This window comes from Halichoerus grypus, chromosome 3, assembly GCF_964656455.1.
Source record: "Halichoerus grypus chromosome 3, mHalGry1.hap1.1, whole genome shotgun sequence".
In the NCBI taxonomy this organism is placed as follows: Eukaryota; Metazoa; Chordata; class Mammalia; order Carnivora; family Phocidae; genus Halichoerus; species Halichoerus grypus.
In genome coordinates this window covers 132,575,977-132,583,015 of record NC_135714.1, presented here as the reverse complement: position 1 = coordinate 132,583,015, position 7,039 = coordinate 132,575,977, and the positions used below count along the sequence as shown (strand labels likewise).

Here is a 7,039-nt window from a genome sequence, read left to right as displayed (position 1 = left end):
TCTTCAAAGGGTTTATTTTCTTTTCCCTCTTAATACAATTAGAGTGAAATCAAAGAAAGTGCCAATCCTTACTCTTGGTATTTAAATCAAACCCAAATGATCTTCAAAAGAATTAGGTCTTCCTTGTTTCTAGAAAGGCAGCAACTCTTTTCTGAAATATCATCTTAGTTCCCCAAGGTTCAACATCTAGGAAAGAGATTTCTGAGGCACGGTCCATTCTGGGAACTGTGGCCCAGTTCTTGACCCTGCCGGCATCACCTTTACCAGTTGGCAGCTTATCCCCAGAACATGGATGCAATGTAAAAACCTTTCTGCTGTACGAAGCCTATGTAGAAAAGGAGAACCATGGCAACTGGCACCAAAGAATTAGCTGCCAGGGTAAGATAGAGAATGTTCACTCTCTGGAGCCAGCACAAAACAAAGTGCTGCAGGAGTGAAGCCAACGTTCACCTTAAACTCGAGCAGGTAAGCTGGAATATGTCCAGGAGCTTGTGACCGAACAATGCTTTCCAGACAGAAATCGTCAAAGAGCAGTTCTCAGACTTCTCTCTTTCCAAGCTTGTTAAAAGGTCATGGTATAAATGTAAATTATATTATTTTATATCTTCATGATCCAGCCCAGGCATTCATCCCCTGGAGACTCATACTATGTGACAACACATGGATATATATACTACTCTCTCTTCTTCTGCTAGACTACAACACGTGTGAACCCTTCTCTTCCCCAAATGCTGTCACCAAGCCTATGATTGACAATCTCTAGGGGAACCTGGGTGTCTCAGTCAGTTGAGCATCTGACTCTCGATCTCAGTTTGGGTCTTGATCTCAGGGATGTGAGTTCAAGCCCGACATTGGACTCCACGCTGGGTGTGGAGCCTACTAAAAAAAAAAAAAAAATCTCTAGTTTGGCTATCTGTTTAGGAGTTACTACAAATGTCCTCAGCACTTTAGCACAGAAGTTGTACGGTTTTGTCCTCTACTTACAAAAGGTAGTTTCAAGGTCCAATACCTTTTAAATTATTTTAAAAGTAGCAGAAGTAAGAACTATGGTCCAGATGATCTATCAGCTGACAAACAGATCACATCTTATCAAAGCTTTAAAAAAAAGAGAGATTCCGCAATTTATATTTTTAGTGCTTGAGTCTTTTGTCATTCTATCCCCAGAGTTAGCTTTTTCTTGGCTGGAGTCCAAAAATACCAACCTATCATCTGGGTAGACAGAGATTCCTATTATTAGGATGAATGTATCTCAGAGAATGTATTGTTTCCATGTCATGAGATGCAACTTCATTGCCTGGAAGCCACCTCTGAATACAGAGTGTCCAGTGAGTCAGCCTGAGATTCCCCCATCAGATTCCCCCATCCCCCATGGATGTTGCTTAGATTCCATGGGAAGGAGTGGGCCTGGGCTTCCCTGATTGCAGTCTGGGTTGGGAAGGTTGTTTTCCCCTGCTAAGATGGCTAGCTGGCTTCAGAAGCCAACATAAGTGCTGTGTGTGCACTTATGTGCACAGGTCCCTTGCATCATCCTAATCCATGAAATGTCAATGTCATCAACAGTCTGAAATAGGTCCGTCTGAAAGGGCAAGACAAAGGCTTGCAACTTCAGTTTGCCAGACATCGCTGCAATTATAATAGCCACTTATTAAAAACTAAGTGGTTTCAACAGATGAATGGATAAAGAAGATGTGGTCCATATATACAATGGAATATTACTCAGCCATCAGAAAGGATGAATACCCAACTTTTACATCAACAGGGATGGGACTGGAGAAGATTATGCTAAGTGAAATAAGTCAAGCAGAGAAAGTCAATTATCATATGGTTTCACTTATTTGTGGAACATGAGGAATAGCATGGAGGACATTAGGAGAAGGAAGGGAAAAATGAAGGGGGGGAATCGGAGGAAGAGATGAACCATGAGAGACTATGGGCTCTGAGAAACAAACAGGGTTTTAGAGGGGAGGGGGGAGGGGGGATTGGTTAGCCCGGTGATGGGTATTAAGGAAGGCACGTACTGAATGGAGCACTGGGTGTTATACAAAAACAATGGATCGTGGATCACTACATCAAAAACTAATGATGTAATGTATGGTGACTAACCTAACATAATAAAATTTTAAAAATTAAAAAAAAAAAAATCCTAAGGGGAAGAATGGAAAAAAAACAAAAAACAAAAACTAAGTGGTTTCTGTCTTGTAGAAAAGGGCAGCACGAAATCGTCAGTGTCCCCTTGGAAGAGGTGATCAATTTCCTGGAACTGTGGGAAACAGTGTTGAGAACATGACCTTGATCTGCTCCATCACATGGCCTGGGGTTAGGACACTCGGATGATCTGTGTCATTGCTTTTTCATCTGCTTGGTTTGGACCGTACATATGGGGACTATCCTCTTCCTATGGGGAGAAAAACCGACAACCTTCCCCAGGCTTCCAAGCCATGGCGGGACGGTGCCGAGACCACGTTGCCTGCCACTGGTAGTGTCCCAGTGACAGCTCCTTGCTCACTGCTCCTTGTGTTGGTGTTGGCTCCTGTCTGAACAATCTGTGCTCCTGCCAAACTGGCTGCTGGGATGGTGATCGTGCCTGCAACAGGGACTGTAACGTGCCGTAGAAGGGTGCCGTCCGCATGAACTGGCTGATGGACAGTGGTCTGCCCCTCAGCGGTCTGTGCCACTTGTCCCTGGACAGCAATCTGCTGCTGGGTCTGGGTCTGGGTCTGGCCAGCGGTGACTGCCGTCTGGGGCTGCTGGATGATGATCTGCTGGGGCTGGCCCTGCTGGCCCTGTACCTGCACAGCCTGCCCACCCCGGATCTGAGCCTGTCCAGGTGGGACCAGCTGTATCTGCTGCAAACCCTGAGTTCCACACACAGGTACTCACGTGATGGTGTGACCTTGTCCACCAGGGACAGCTTGGACCATGACGGGTTGGCCAGCTGATGGGATTAATCGGTCTCCACTGCCCTGCACCTGCTGCTGAACCTGTCCAGCCTGCACAACAATCTGCTCTGTCCAACTATGGCTGTTTGCTGTATCCTGCTCCGTGATCCCTCCAAGTGAGTATCCTGGCCACAGTGAGTTCCACTCAGAAGATTCCAGAAGACCGTGAAATGCACTCGGTGCCGCCCTCCGCGCCCCGCCCCAGTTCACTGCCCGCACTGATTGGTTCCGGTACCGGACCCCGAAACCCAATCAGAGGCTCCAGTCACTGCTGCCGCCGCCCTGGCCACTGACAATATTGAGTCTTCTTAACCATGAGTATGCGGTATCTCTCCATTTATTTGGTTCTTTGATTTTGTTTATCATTTTGATTTTGTTTTTACTCATATAGATCTTATACATATTTTGTTAAATTTATACCTAAATATTTCCATTTTTGTGGATGCTAATGTAAATGGCATTATGGTTTTTACTTTCCATTTGTTCATTGCTAGTATATAGGAAAGCGATTTACTTCTGTTTATTAACTTGTATCCTCAACACTATAAATATTTCACTCCACCATTTTCTTGCTTGCCTGGTTTCTTTTCTTTTCTTCCTTTTTTTTTTTTAATTTTATTTATTTATTTGATAGAGAGAGAGAGACACAGCAAGAAAGGGAACACAAGCAGGGAGAGTGGGAGAGGGAGAAGCAGGCTCCCGCGGAGCAGGGAGCCCAATGCGGGGCTCGATCCCAGGACCCTGGGATCATGACGGGAGCCGACGGTAGATGCCCAACGACTGAGCCACCCAGGCGCCTCTTGCCTGGTTTCTGAGAAGTTTAATTTCATTCTGATTTTTGTTCCTCTATAGGTAAAGAGTCCTCCCACCCCCAGCTTCTTTCAAAATTTACTCTTTATCTTTAATTATCTGTAGTTTGAAAATGACATACGTAGCTATAGTTTTTTGGGGGGGGGCATGTATTCCGCTTGGTGTTCTCTGAGCTGCCTGGATCTGTGGTTTGTGTCTGATATTAAATCGTAGAAATTCTCAGTAATTATTGCTTCAAATGTTTCTACTGTTCCATTCTTTCCTTCTTCTGGTATTCCCACTACACATATGTTACACCTTTTGTAGCTGTCCCACAGTCCTTGGATAGCCCATTCTCTCTTTTTCAGTCTTTGTTCTCTTTACTTTTCAGTTTTTGCAGTTTCTATTGATATATCCTCAAGCTCAGATATTCTTTTCTCAACCACATCCAGTCAATTACTAAACCTGTTAAAAGCATTCTTCACCTCACTCCAGTTGTTTTGTTTGCTTAGCATTTCTTTCTGATTCTTTGTTAGGATTTCCACCTCTCTGTTTATAATGTTCACCTATTTTTGCATGCTGTCTACTTTATCCATTAGAGACCTTAGCATATTGATTATACCTGTGTTAAATTTCCAGCCTGATAACTCTAACATCCTTACGTCCTGATGTTTGTTCTGTCTCTTCAAATTGTGTTTTGGCCTTTTAGTATGTCTTGTAATGTTTTCTTGATAGCGAGACATGATGTACTGGGTAAAAGGAACTGTTGTAATTAGGCTCTTAGTAATGTGGTGGTGTGGTGTGGGGGTCAGGGAAGTGTTCTCTAGTCTGATGATTAGGCCTCAGTCTTTCAGTAGCCTATGCCTGTGAACTATGTCATAGGGTTTCTCAAGTTGTTTTTCTCCCCTCTTAGGTGGGACAGAATTGCTAGAGTGGGCTAACATTAGGTAGTTCCCTTTTCCCACCAGGAAGGCTAGAGCTGACTGGAGTTGGGTACTTCCTTTGCCCCAGGTCAATTAAGCTCTGATAAAACCCCATCAGGTTTGGTTCTGGTTAATTAGTTTCTCCTGAGGGCAGGCCTTATTAAGAAGAACAGAGTGCCCTAGGGTATTTCAAAAATGGTTCCTTTCTCCTCCCCCTGCCTAAAGCAGGAAGGAATTTTTCTCCACTATGTACTATAAGGAAACTGGTCAAGTTCCTGGAGGTAATCTCAAAATATTGTGTGGCTTGGAGTTCTTCGCTTTCAGAATGATTCCCACTGAGCCTCCAGCAATTTGTTGATTACAGCCCAGGTTTTTCTATCCCAGCACTGGATCCTGCAGCTTCTGTGAGGCTTTGCTGTGGTAACAGTGACTCCCTGTATCCCCTGTCTCTCCAATCTTGTAGGTAGTGGTTTACTCTTCATCCTCCCCTCTCTCATGAATCCAAGAAGAGTTGGTTTTTCAGTTTGTTTAGCTTTTTACATGTCATTAGGATGGCGTGGTGACTTCCAAGCTCCTCACATGTAGAACCAGAACATTCGGTGTAGTTTTCTTCATGTGTCTGTACTACATCTTTGTGGAGCTTTTGGGATATGTGGGTTTATAGTTTCCAACAAATTTAGAAATTTTTCAGTCATATTTTTTCAAAAATGTTTTTATGCATTTCACCATTCTCCTTTTAGAACTCCAGTGAAATGTATGTTAGGCCAATAGAATTTTTTCAGCAGCTCCTTGATGCTTGGTTTTGTTTTGTTTGAATTCTTCTCTATGTTTTCTTTTGAATGGTTTCTATTGCTGTGTTTTTACATTTACTGAGTTTTCATTGGCCGAATGACATCATAGCACATGAAAACTGAGGAACATCTAAAACACCAGGTTATTGGTTCTTCCATCTACTTTAACAGTCATGCTTCCAAGAAATTAGTATGATTAGGTATCTATCAGGGGTATCTAAGAGAAATCTCCTTTGAAATTCTGATAACACTGGTAATATTAAATAGATCTCCATTTTTATCCATTATAAAGAACACTGTATGAAGGAGAGTAATCTAGAATCCCTGCTGCACACTGAGATCACAGGACCTCACATGTGATGCTGGGAAAAGCTTTCCTGCTTCTCTTCTTCCTTGAAGATGATGAGCTTCTTCAGTAGTAGAGGATGGAAAGGGTGATTGATGTTGGCAGTATTGTTATAATTCTGATGTAAGATCAAGGCCATGAGATTTCTAATTGTTGACCAAAGCAGTAACAGAAGGCAGCAGCAGGCTTCTGACATGTGGCAGTATTGACATAATTCTGATGTAAGATCAAGGCCGTGAGATTTCTAATTGTTGACCAAAGCAGTAACAGAAGGCAGCATTGGGCTTCTGACATGTTTGTCCGATGGTGAATGGAGAAGGTGGTCTCATGTGTAACTAGTCTACTGGCAGATTTGTGTCAGTGAAGAGCTGGGCCCCCTGAATTAGGATTTTTCCAGCAATGCCACCCAACATCTTGAATCTCCAGGGCAATTCTTAGGGAGTTTTAAAGAATGCAGTTTGAAGTTGTAACCTGGAGGGATTTTTTAAAAGCACTTGTTGTACGTCTCTGATCTGTCCAGGGTTTACAGGTAAAGCTAGAGCAGTCAGCCAACACTCTACACAACTGGCAGGATTGATTATGGGATTAGGGCCCTCTGGTTCCAATGCTGCTGTGATCACCACTACCACTACCCAGGTTTCCCCAGCAATGCCTTCAGGTTTCCATGCTACCTGTTCTAGATTTAGCTGTAATGTCTCAACATTTCGATTTCAGATCACTGGAAAAAAGCACAATGATTTTAATTTCCACTTTAGTTGGTGAGTGAGTTGTGTTCCCATATGCCACCACATTTTACTTCTCCATCCAAGAGCAAGAATACAATAAGTTCAGCTCAGTGGACCCTGTTTTAGGAAGGTTTCCGGGATACTCTATATAATGATTAACTGCTCCCATTCTCCTCCCTGTCCCACCTTTTGCAAAATATGTATTGTTGCTCTGTGAACATATATTTTAAGTTTTCATAGATGGTTTTAAAATATACATTGCATCCTAAGTCTTAAATTATTTTTCTAACTCTGTTTTTACCATTCATTCATGTTATATGAAAACCTAGCTTCAAACTGTTACCTAGTAGTTCCTAGAGAGAATCCCCCCTGTTTTAATTACTTATCTACTCCACCAACAACCCCGCCCCCCCGCCCACAATGGATACTGGATTACCTCCAGCTCCCTGCTATCATAAATGCTGCTATGATGAACATCTGCAAACATGTTCCTTTATGGACCTATGTGAAGATTTATCTTTTGGGT

General features: G+C 42.9%; 1 pseudogene; it reads right to left on the bottom strand.

Annotated features, from left to right (window-relative positions):
• Positions 1–2,384: 2,384 nt before the first annotated feature.
• LOC118532402 (nuclear transcription factor Y subunit alpha pseudogene) lies at positions 2,385–4,471 on the bottom strand (annotated as a pseudogene).
• Between the last annotated feature and the right edge of the window lie 2,568 nt (positions 4,472–7,039).